Here is a 13,369-nt window from a genome sequence, read left to right as displayed (position 1 = left end):
AGATAGGATTTCGAATTTCTTGAATTAAACGATTTATTTAATTCATTATTTATTAGATAAAATTATCAATACTACACATTATTATTATTAATATACCAATAATATAAAAACAGGATTTTTGTAACATCTACAGATATTGGTGTTTGAAGCTCTTTGAACTTTGGAATTCGCATCTCGTGTGATTTAGTTTGGTTAAATCAGTAAGCGCACAAAAAATTCGAAAAACGCACAATTTTATAGCGGAGGTGAAATTTTGATGTAATCGAAGCTTTTTTATGTTTATATGTAGAGAAAGACGATGCGAAACGACTAATCTCGATTACTGTCGCAATTTGCGACTTTTACACAATTTTAAGATTATCAATTGTAGATTCATGTCTTAAGATTATCATTCAAAATGTTTCAAAATTTTTTAAACTAAATAATTCGCGGTAAAACAAAAATCAAATTTTTATAAATATTTATAATATATGCCCACAATTTTTTAAAATCTAAATGGAACATTTACTTCTAAAACATTATCCAAGTTTTCCTAAGAAACATGAATTTTTGTACAACAATCATCAATGCTGTTTTAGAAAATATTTCGATCAAATTATTATATACGTAATCTGTTACGCCTTTTACAAATATTCGTGCTTCATCGTAGATTTTGAATGGTAAATTTTAGGATTTTCTAAAGAAAAATAATCTAACGGGTTCTCAAATGTGATTCATCGGCTTTCAAAAGCCTTTCTTGTAAGATTAAACCTATCCTATTTGTAAACTTGTACAGGAATTTTTAACTGTTTTTTATTGGCAAACTCGTGACGCTCATAAACATTCCGCACATTGAAATTTTATTGGTCGATAATGATGATTCAAGTGAGCTAGATAACATATTTTATGTATGCATTACATACCGTAGTTAGAAGATGGTAAATCTACATTTTAATGAAGATTTTTTTTTTTGTTTTTTGTTTTTTTAATGAAATGTTTAAATTAGTCCAAAACCAGTGAATACGATTGCATTCTATAGTCGAAAGTACAATGTCATTTTGCAATTAACCATTGTTATTATTTTAAGGATCGACGTATTTTTAATGGATTTTATCGATTTCTCATCAATAGTAAAAGAAAAATGAAGAGAAAAATTAACAAAACAATTTAATGTGCTTTTTAATAATTAAAAATTAAGTAAATATTGATATATAGGGAACCATAATGCGTCGAGATGGTACCAATATTCGATAACCTTTTTTATATAAAAGAATCAACTGACGTGTGATTCGTGTAATTTTCGTAAAAATTTGTATATTTATCGTAAAAATGAAAAAAAAAATTTAAGAAAAAAAAAGTATATACGAAATTGAATTTTAAAAAATCGCAACTCGCCCGATATGAACGAAAAAAAACCATAATAATAATAATAATAATAATAATAATAATAATAATAATAATAATAATAATAATAAGATGATTCTTAGCGATCAGTTTTTATTTCAATACAGAGAAAAATTAATAATGCTTTATGTAATATTAATGATCGATCTGTCGATTCGTCATTTTAAAATTGATAACGCGGTGGCACTTAAGCTTCGTGAACCGTGTTCAGTGCGCAGTACCGCCATTTTTTCTTAACTTTACGAAAGCATTTTATCATCCGGTAGGAAAGCGAGCATTGACTGATGCGGATGGCAATGCTAAAACTCACTTCCTATCGCTGGACTTTCCACTCGCGCACAAAAGTTACGAGCAAAACTTACCCAATGCCAATTGTATAATCCGAAACATTTAACGAATGTTGTCGATTTGCAAATAATAATAATGGCTATTTTTCGTCACCACCCCCTGTACGAGCTTAAATAACTCGGCAAACCTTACATCTTCTTCTTCATATTTTATGCGTGTGCATAAAATACGTCTTGATACGGTGATTGCGTTTCCGAAGTATGCAATTATTTTATTGCACGCGTGTGCTTTTGAATGCCTCAAGTTGACGATTTAATGAGCTAGTAATTTTTTAGCATGAATGGTCGTGCGGATAAATTCCTTTATGATCGATCGTTTGGCTGCTGCTACCACAGTTGAATAAAAAAGGGACGAGTAGCCAATTGACAATCTCGTTCCAAATGTCTTAGTATGAATATTTATAAAAATAAACAAAAAGAAATAAAATTCGATCGCTTAAAATAAATTCAAATGTTAAATCCGTGACCGTAGACCACGAACAGTGAATTTCAATTTTTTAGAAGACGAGTGACCAATTAAGTATTTTGTATCGCAAAAATTTTCCGAAATATCACGGAAATTTTCTGAATGAACGTCGCGTTGTCTTTGAGAGCTTATTTTCGACCTTCCACCGACTTGTAATGTAATCAATTGTTGCAAAGTGGAATTTGTTTATTCTTTTTTTTCTTTTCTTTTTGTTTGCATTTCACATAAAGCAGAATTTTTTAACTTTTGCTGATTTTAACCAATTAAAGATAGTATTATTTGCATTTTTGTAAGACAATGTGTGAGCAGTAAGAAGTCGAAAATTCACTTTGTAGCAGTTTTCATTAATGGAGGATATTCATACCAGGATGGCAAATTTTCTAGTCTAGACACGACGAACAACTGTGTACGAACTGTCCTCGGTGGAAATCGATGAGGCGTCTGATAATTACTGATTTAAATGTAGTTTTATAATGAATAAGGACAAAAAGAAGTGCAAAATACTTTGAAATAAAGTATGTGAGAGCGAGAGAGAGAGAGAGAGAGAGAGAGAGAAAATTAACTATACAATGTCATTAAATTTAGAAAACAGTCGAACATTAAGACATTGTAAGCAAGATACGGACGAAAGAAAAAATGATTTATCGAATCATTTTTAATACTTTTTATATATTTATATGAATTCTATAAATTAAATACGACACGTTTTAACGCTTTCGTGCTTTTCTTTTGCATTGTGTATGAGTGATGAAATATGATTTATTTCTCTTCAAGATGAAAACAATGAACGAAATGAATCAAATTTGTACTTGGCTAATTATCAGTGATTTGTATCACTGAACAATATTTGAAAATATCGTTTTTCTTCTTCCTTTCCCTTGTGAATTAATATTTGTCAATTCTTCTTATAGCGCCAATCCCTGCGTATAATTCTTATTAACTCCATGCTCAATATGTCCTTTTGTAAATATGATTCTTTGTCGGCTCTTCCAGTACAATATATTTATTTTTGACTAATATTTACAAGTTGATAAGCTGACGCACTGTAAATTTCCAATCAGCCAATCTTCGAGTTTTCCCATATTTTTTCCCATGCATTTCATTAAATTTTTTAAAAGCCTTCTCAAAATTGTCATTATGATATTTATTATTAATGATATAAAAGAATAATAATAAATAAATAAACGTACGTATAATGACAAAATTAATGACGTAGACGTCGTTGGGGAAAAGGATGATTGACTGAACATTTGCATCTCGCTAAACTTTGAAAACAGATAAACAATAATAAATAAATACCGAACAAAATAACATTAATAATAGTAATAATAATAAATAAATAAATAATAATAATAAATAATAATTATAATGATAATGATAATAGTAATAACAATAACAATAATAATATTAAATAAAGCAAGAACCACATGCTGGCAAATTTAGTATTAAATAGCTGCATTTATACAGTATATGATTATAAAGAAATGAGTAAGGTTTCTAGACTTTAAGTAGATTATAATTTCGATGGACCTAAACAAAGTGATGAATATTCTGGATGTTACAAATATGTTTGTCTCTTATTTTTCGTATTAATTAATTTTGTTTGCACACGCATGTATTTGTGTGCATTCGATTATACATGTACACGCATACAAAAGATATTTGTAGCCCAACAACGCGTTGGATACTTATCTTTATCTGTATTACTATTAACAAATATGTATAATCTCAATCGACATGTTCAAATAATTATTTGGCTCCGTCGAAGAAAGCATCGATGTTGGTACATTGAACAATTCACAAGTACATACACTTAAACATAGCGAAATATTCCCCGATGAAAGTTTTTATGAGAATAATACGGTGATGCTAAACACGACCGAGAGCGAGAGAGAGAGAGAGAGAGAGAGAGAGAGAGTGAGTTAGCGAGCAAACGTTCAGACGTGGACCGAGATTCTGCGTGTCTGTGAATAACGATTTTTTCGAACAGTATTACCAAAGAATTTTATTTTTTTGACCATTGATATAACGAATTTTCCTAGCTTGTTAAATGTTATTCGTACGATACGCAGTGTAAAGGTAAATTTTCGTACTCCTAGTTTCAACTACGTACAACGTAAATTCATCATCATATAATGGATTCGAAGTTTTATCGTTGATGTTTTATAATTATATCATCAATAATAATTGCCTCTTGATTAAATTATCCGTGCAATCTATATAAAATAATCAGTTGCTTCAACAATATTTTATTTTTCATTTAACTTTAATCTCAAATTGGACATAATTACCATTTCATGTCAACAAATGTTTTTTTAGATAAAGCGGATATTCAATTTTTGACGACGAATTTACATTTAGCATAATTGACAATTTAAATAAAAACATAAAAATTTACCCGATTAAAAAAAAAACTCTTATTTAAAAAATAGAAAAAAAAAACTTTTTAACATAAACGCGCGTACATGTTTGTTTGTTTGTTTGTTTATTTATTGTATACATGGAAGACCTACACAATTTCTTCGGTCCTTAAACATTAATGTCTGAAAATTTCTGAATATAATTATATCCAGGCAGGAAGATTTAAAAACGGAAGTTGCGCGTGTCTTGGACTAATATTTCATCGTTTTGATATGTGAATATGAAAATGTAAAAAGAGTAAGTTTTTAATCCATGTTCTGTGTCCCCGTATGTCCACGTTTGAAACGTTGCCTCTCAATGAAAGCCAAGTTGTGAAATGTACTTCGTAAATCAACGAGTTGAGTTGCACGAGTTGAGTAACAACAGTGTTATTACTCGATTTGCGGATAAGTAAGAAATTATGCATAGGTCAAGCGATAAATATAAGAAAGAAGAAACGCAAACCACGCACTTTAATTCTTAAAAGCGCTATTCTTGATGACATTCGCATATGTAAATGATTGACAAACAATATAAAGAAAAAAAATGTATATCTACGCAAGTTATCGTCGGTAAATTATTGAGAAGGAACAAAAGGAATCTTATCTTTCATTTATAACGATATAGCACAATTCCTCTTTAAAATAGTTATAATTTATGGAGTTATTTGAATTTTTCAATAAAACTGGCTTTTCAAAAATGAACCCACCAATACTTTAATTATTTTCTTATGCCGTCTATTGCATCAATATTTACTTGCCGTTAATATTTACTTACGTAAATACATAATCCCAGCAGAGTCGCTGATTAACGAATAATTTTTGTCATCTCTAGCGAATTCAATGATCGAGTATGTGTAGCTATTACGAAATTCTTGGAATTTAAGCATTTTATTCGGCTCGTTTTTGGCTGAGGTAAATTATATCCATCCCTTATTTCTTAAAACGTGACCATAAACGTAAATTTATATTAAAGTAAAGGATATGCGTGTGTAATCAATTATATAATAAATAAATATATCATTGATAAATATTTTAAATAATATCTAATGAGGCATCAGTCGCGTGGTAATTGACGGAGAAATACAAGCATAATCGATGGTTAATTTACAAAAATTAATTTGATTATCCGCATCGACGAGCATTTAAAGGGTATGCCGATTGAAGATTGCCGACGATAAATTTTGTCTCGTTAAGTGAACGAGAGGCGAACGGTTAGCTCTGCAAAATATGAAAAGACATACGAAAAACATAGGCCAAAATCATTACTATCCACTTAGAAAATCTAGGATGCGTCGATGCGAGCGCGTAACAGCATTTATCAGAAAAATTCGAAAATTCTATTTCTAATCGGTTAATTAACCATACACGAACAGCCAGCCACTGCCCCTCCTCGGGGTAACAGAGAATTAATAATCCAATCGTCAATTGCAGCGGATGCAACAAAGACATATAGCCGATTTCCGTGCGAAAATCTCCTTCTCTCAAATTCTTCCTCCACCCGATTCGCCAACCAAGGTCTACCACGGCTAATGGCCGTCGAGGTCTCGCAATAACATCCGCGCGAACCATAACGATTCGCGGAACGGTGGCTCTTCGCGAATGTAATAACGTCACAGCCGATATCAAAGTCATAAAATTCACTCGCGTTTGTACGGGAAGTCGAGAGGCGCAAGTTGGTTTGGCTTTGGCTTATATTTTTCCCAGCCCCGCCCCACCACTCCCCGCGCACCTCTCGTGTCACTGTGTCAGCGTGTCCGGACGATTCACGGCAATCGACGTAACAGATGCACATGCTCGCGCAGTTCTTTTTTTGTTTTTGTTTCTTAATTTGTTTTGTTGTTGTTGCGTTGTTGTACGTATAGAGCGGCGATTTCATCAGCGACGCATAAAGCGCGGCACCACACCCAAGGATGACCGAGCCGATCGGGGCTTTTTTGCTCCTCGGCAATAAGAACGGACAACGATGTTTTTACAACAGACAAGGTAAGCTTATTCGCGAGCCATTTGGACCGCGTCGATTCTCCTTATTTCTATACCTTTCGTTCCCGCATTTACACAAATTACAAAAATATAACAAAAGAGACGCCGTTTTTATGGCGTTTTTATCGGAGCTCATAATTTCGCTTCAAAGATAATATATTAGGAATATTTACATTTTCTCGAACATTATTACGTAACTCGCAAATAACGAGGCTATTCTAATGGGTATTCCACCTACTTGGCGTTTTTTTTTTTTTTTTTTTTTTATCGATTCACTCAATACGCAACGATAATTCGGACGATGTGAAATATGCCAAGACGATATCGAACTTATCGCTCTTCTACATAATACGTGCACTCGGACATTTACACCTTTCTTAATTATTAGCTAAATAAATCGCATGTGAAGCGGTTTTCATCTCTACATTCGGTAAAAGCTCGACGCATTCGATGTCCCTGCGAACATTATGCTTACTAACTTTATTACTTTATTAACTAACCGTACGGACGCTTAAGCATTAAAACGCGAGGGCGGACAGAAATAATAGACATAACGCGCCTACACATACCCGCCGACACGAATAATAGTTTTAATCTATTTTAATATAGCGGGGAAAAACGATGATTTATCGTTTTGTACATTGCCAGCACACCACCCCTCTACCCCCTCTCACTCCCTCCACCCCCCTACCCCCCTACCGCCACCACTACCGTACTCTAATAAATAAATAATCGTGGCGTTCGTTCGGCTCGAAATTTATTTATCGCAGATGCTAACGAGCGCCGACCCCGTAAATCTGTTTTAAAAATTATTGAAACAGATGCATTAATAGGGAGGCGCGAAGTTTGTAAAATTCATTTGTAAAACGCAACGACGCGAGAGATTGGAAGGAATAAGAAGAAGTTGACCGATGGCTTTCGATTGCGGCCCCCGTTGTTCTGTAATTGAGTACGGACGATTGTAACGGCTGAGGCGGAACCTCGCTGTCACCGGAATATATCGCACGTAAGGGCACACCTGCTCGAGCACTGCGCACGAGCCGTCCTTGCCTTATGAATAATAATCTTATCATCACGAGAGACGATTATTGCGTTACCAAGGTGTTGGGACCCCGACTGACCTGGATCGCGAGATATTCTCTCTCAACGGCCCATTACAAACAGGTCAAACACTCGTGAGATAGCGAGAGAGATAGCCCGCGCGAGAGAGAGAGAGAGAGAGAGAGAGAGAGAGAGCAAAAAAGTTCGGGAAATCTGGTGCGAGTCCTGCTAACGAAAATGCTATTCTTCGTATTTGAGGGGGTCAGAGGAGCGGGGGGGGGGGGGGGGGGTCTCCCGGCGGCGCCTAACGCGCCCTTTTCATTCGCGCGTCCCGATCGATAGCAGACGACGGGAGCGAGTGCGCGCGCCTCAATGTGCATCGCCACCACTCACCAATGTTCCTCCTATGTTCGCCTCGGGGTTCACCTTACGCACGTGTGCGCAGAATCGTAGAACACGCACGCTCGACGAGCAAAAGTCAAAAGTCGCGCTGTCGAGTGAAATGCACGAGGCGGCCAGCCGTGGGATCGAGCGAGCGAGAGAGCGAAAGGATGCCGGCCGGTGGTGGGGAGGAAGGGAACGAGAGCACACACCACGATTGCCGTGCGCCTCGTGTTCTTCTCTCCCTCGTCATTCGCATGCCCGTCACTGGCCTCGCTCCCTTCCCCGTTGGCTTTCAGTTCCGTTCGAGCGGCCTCCGAGCCAACTCCGGTTCTCGGGCTCGTCTCCCTCTCGCCATAGGGACGCCCTCGATGCTGCTTTGTCACCAGCTAAGCATCTCGTTAATGCGATGCACCGCGAACTTGTAGGTTAGGCGAGCGGGAACTCGGGCTTTTGCGCGAGTCACCGCCGCCCCGTGCTCGCCAGTTCCGGAAGAGTCAACATCGCCAGCTGTCGGGACGGCGATGACGGCGAGTCCCAGCCTCGCTCGAGGTACGTGTTAGCCGCTCATTCTACCCTCGTCCACCTCTTTCCTCCTCCTACTACCCCCTGATCACCCATCATCAATGGCCTCCAGCCCCGTTGTTCACGGGGGCGCCTGATCGAGTTGATATAGCTGCTCTCCTGTCAATCAACGGCTCGGTCGCCCGACTTTTCTCCCGAATATCCCGGCGAATGCGCGCAGGAAAGCAAGGAAAGCTCTCCTTTCCCGAAGGCCCTCTGATCTGCATCGGAATTTCATTGTCGTGCGTACTCGCTGCCTTAGTTGGATTATTAAGCTTTGTTTGTCTAACGAATGGCCGTTCCCAGTCCATGCCGATGCATCTAGTCGATAGGCATGTTGTCCGTTGTCGTTGGCCTGACAGAAACTCGTTTGTTTCTGTCTCGTACCTTTGCGCGCGCGTAATACCAATGGTTAGAGAGTGCCCGTGAGATAGTTTGTGGCGAGCGGCTTTTAAATAATTCAATTGTGTTTGGCCATCGGTTGGGGTATCGGTGGTGGTGCTGCAAACGCTCGAGGCTCGAATTGTGAATGGTGAGATTCTAGCGAGAGACGGACAGTTTCCTCGATGATACTTGGGCCCGAGCCGTCGACAAGAAGGGAAGGTAGCATTGAGAAAAATTCCAAGTTCGTACCATAGTGCGAGGGTGCAAGGGTGGTGAAAGAGCGATTAGACGAATGGAGCGTCCTTTATTGGCGGGGCGAAATTTATCGTGAATCAGTTTGGGATCTCGAACGTCCGCTCGTTCGATGTTATGACGAATGGGATGCTATGGTGTTCACGAGCTGCCGATGATGCTCGGCTCCTCGGGAAGAGAAGATACCGGGACCGATGTATGGAGTGAAAATCGATGTCGGCGAATCTTTTAGGGTCGAGTTATCTTCGCGAAGGAGTGGCCGAGTCACGCGGGCGATCCGGTCTCGGACTTATCGGTGTTGCATTGCGTGGGAGGTCGCGATTAGTTTGGCTTTACGAGTCATCTTTATGGGTACGTGGCGCAGCTTCTTCCATTTTGCCGATGGTCATTTTGTAGATTTAGCCATTAGGTGAGCTCGCATTGCGTTTACCAATCCAGTGCGGAACAGCGGAACGTAATTGAGTTTTATCTTTGGTTGGCCATTCATTAATCGCTAGCGATTATTGTCAAGACGTCCGTAGTCGTGGTCGTGTACGTGCTCCGATTGAGGCTATTTGTCTAGATTTTTTTTTTTTTTTTATTTTTTAATGCTCTCGCGACACAAGCAACAATCTGCTTCATTCGCAAATATCGTTAGAGCTTTACACTTAATATGCATTTATCGAGTTAATGATCGATACAATTGATTTAAACATGCGATTTAAACATCCATGAAATTTTTGCTGATAATAATAGGATTAGCATATTGCTGAGAAACATAATTGTATTGTCGTAAATCACAATTAAGTAAGTGTAGTAAGGGAGATTCTTTTATTTTTCGTCTATTATAAATATATATATATATATATATATATATATATAAACATGTATAAACATCCCCATAAAGCTTCAAAATCAATGAAAATGAATGCATTTTATGAAATTACTTTATTACGAAATTCAATCAATTGGTTGACAATAACAATTATAAAGTAATGTCTGAAACATATATGTGCCAATGGTATCGAATTAACAAGATTTTCAGCCACTTTAATAATCTCTCTAATAATAAACATTAGTCATCGTTCTCTACATTGAAATACATCATCACTATCATTTTATGCTTTGGCCGAGAATGACGCGAGTGCATAAGAAACGCATACTTAACGTCATTATCTTTCATATACGAAAGACAAAAATAACTTTAATATTTTTCGTCTATTATTTTTTTCTAAAAAGACAAAAAAAATTCTAATGACATGCGTTATATTCTACTTTTAATGATATTTTACAAGTATACATACGATATTTATTTATCGACATAAGGAACAAAACAGTACTGATGATCAAACTCTGTTGCTTGATCAATGAGTATTATTTAAATATTCTGTCTTTCTAAAGTATTTTGAAAATTTCTCAGTATTATAATACCAAAAAAAAACTTGTAAAACATGTATAGATCATTGGGTATAATTAATTAATAACGGTGTCGATGTGTTTTTGAACGAGTTTTAACGTTCTGACGATTAAACAAAGATATATGCTGCAACAAGTATTTTTGCAACGTCTAAATTAATATCAATTTTTTTAATTAAAGTGAAATATGTTTATTTAACCTTAAAAGAAGATTTGATAAATTTTTCTTCGAGTGAAATTATTCCTTACACATATTAAGCATCTTTGTATTTTCGATTAAATTCTATAATCCTTGAAATTACAGAATTTTAAAAAATTTCATCCACATAAATTATTTAAACAATAACAGTTATTTATGCACAATTTTTCTAATGTAATATATATCGATAAGTATGGATTGCTTCTTATTTGTTAATTAGTTTCAAGAATTATTTTGATTTAAGTGTACAACGTGTTAATAGTTTTGTTGACAACTTACGTACATAGAATTCGTTATGTTTTGTTTATGTTTTAAGCGCGTTATTGCCTCAAGACTTATACTTTAATTAATTGTAATAAAAGAATTTTAAAAAATTATTTTACTAGTAAACTATTCAATATAAATCATCAATTAATAATTAAAGTTTTGTATTGTTTAGAAGAAAATTGCCGTCGTAATTTATTGACCAATCATTTATTCTTGGCCATAAATGTTGCTTTCACTTTCAGCTAATTTGCAAAAGAAATATCTGTAATTTTCCCTCTTTCCCGTTAATCGCCCAGATTAATCAAACAATTAATACACATTGTTACATTTAGCAATAAATTAATCATATTTGTTCTATATATCCTTCATTTATTTATTTATTTTTCTTTTAATGTTATTTGTCCGATTAGCTAAGCAATTACTTTTTATATATCAATATTCGATGAAAAAATCTAAATTATCAATTATTAGAACATTTTTAAATTTGTATTTTTATATTTTTGAATGACATTTTATTCAAGCATTGAAATTATATATTCAAGAGTAATTAATGAAAGGATTGTTTTTTAACATACAATTGGCGGAAAAATGTGTCAATCAATCATCACGGAATAATAACGACATCGCATGAATATTTATATGGCCAATAAAGACTTCGTATACATATTCGATAAGAAGAAATTACTTCTTGATAAGCACCGTTGCCATTTTGAATGTTTTGAAATAATCTTTATCGGTACGATTTTAATAATATTTTTATATAAATTTGGCTTCTCTCGTGATATATTCGCAGGTTACTTAAAGCAGCATTGACCAATGAATAAATAGGAGGTGCAATTAATGAATATATAATTACATTATCACTTATTATTATTTCAATACATACGTTCAGTTCGTCGAGTGCAAGAAAATAATAAATTATATCTTGCTAGCAATCTACTTCTTACATTACATTCAGTATTCCTATCGCCGTTGCGCGTTTAATTTGAAATATTTGAGCGTACTTTGATAATTATGATCATTTTTACATATTGAAGTGATAAACAAAGGTATTTATTTATGTTATATTATATACCAATTAATTGCCAATCGATATAAGCACTCGCGATAAAGTTCATCTCCTTTCACAACAATGCGATAATAATATAATCCTAGATAAATTGTCTATGTATTGATTTTTGTTAATTAGCTGTTCTGTTTGCAGAGAAAAGTAATTTGCATACGGAGGAGAGCTTAGGAAATCGAAGATTTGCCCGGGAAAAGAAAACGAATGGTAAACTGGGTTGTTCCGTAATAGAAGGACTGGGGCCTGTCTCCGTCAAATAAAAAAGACAAAAATCCAAGTGGGCGCAGGGCTTTCCCTTTATCCGCAGTTAAATTTTTTCCGTGATTGTACACGGGTGTCTCCTCGTCCCCGCGCCAATGACTCATCGCCGTATTGAATCGAATGAACGGTCGTCCGAAGAGACGGCGACAACGACCACTAGATTTAACACGTCCATCAACCTCGATCCACTCGATCGATCTTTGTGTCGATCGATCGCACTCCGTTCCTACTCTAGCCTCATCCTTCTCACCCTTCTCATCCTTTTCATCTCTCTAATCGTACGGATACCATCTTACGGATTGCTTCTTCGGACATTTTCTCGATTAGTTTGGAGCAATTTGCAAGTTCAGGTAACTGGTGATTGTGGTGATTTTTAGAGTCTCAAGTAATTTTGCAGAAGATTCGCTTAAATAGCGAAATATTGATTAATTTCTACTATTGGTACTTTCAAACTTGTATTTCCAGTATTTGTGTTTATTTTTGTTTAGTTTTTAAATTCCCGATAAAATTATTACAATCAATATTTATCGCCTATCAAAATTGTTTTCGTTAGCCTGTCAATATTAACCTTGAGGATCCTATTGTGCAAATATTATTTAATAGTATAATTTTAAAATTTGGCAAGGAGATCGTAGAATTAATTATTCTCGAACGTTTCGATGAAATGATATGTAAAGAAAAATAAAATTTATTGCAAAAAATTTCCAAGCCAAATTCATAGTGCTCAATTAGTTTGATAAACATTCTATAATTTTCTGGAGTTCTTAAATTTATATGAAACATTTGTTTATTTAAATTCTTACATTTAAATATATATTCTATATACGTGATGAATTTATATCGGAAACCTTGCGCTCCAAAAATAAAATAAAGAGTTAGATTAGTTATGTTAGAATATTAATTATGCATTCGTCGATTAATTTAATTAGCTTTCAATAAATTCATATTAAAATTAATCGAAAATATAAAGTTTTAATTAGA

Source organism: Ceratosolen solmsi, unplaced genomic scaffold, assembly GCF_000503995.2.
Source record: "Ceratosolen solmsi marchali unplaced genomic scaffold, CerSol_1.0 scaffold1, whole genome shotgun sequence".
NCBI classification, from domain to species: domain Eukaryota; kingdom Metazoa; phylum Arthropoda; class Insecta; order Hymenoptera; family Agaonidae; genus Ceratosolen; species Ceratosolen solmsi.
Note: the sequence above shows the minus strand (reverse complement) of the source record.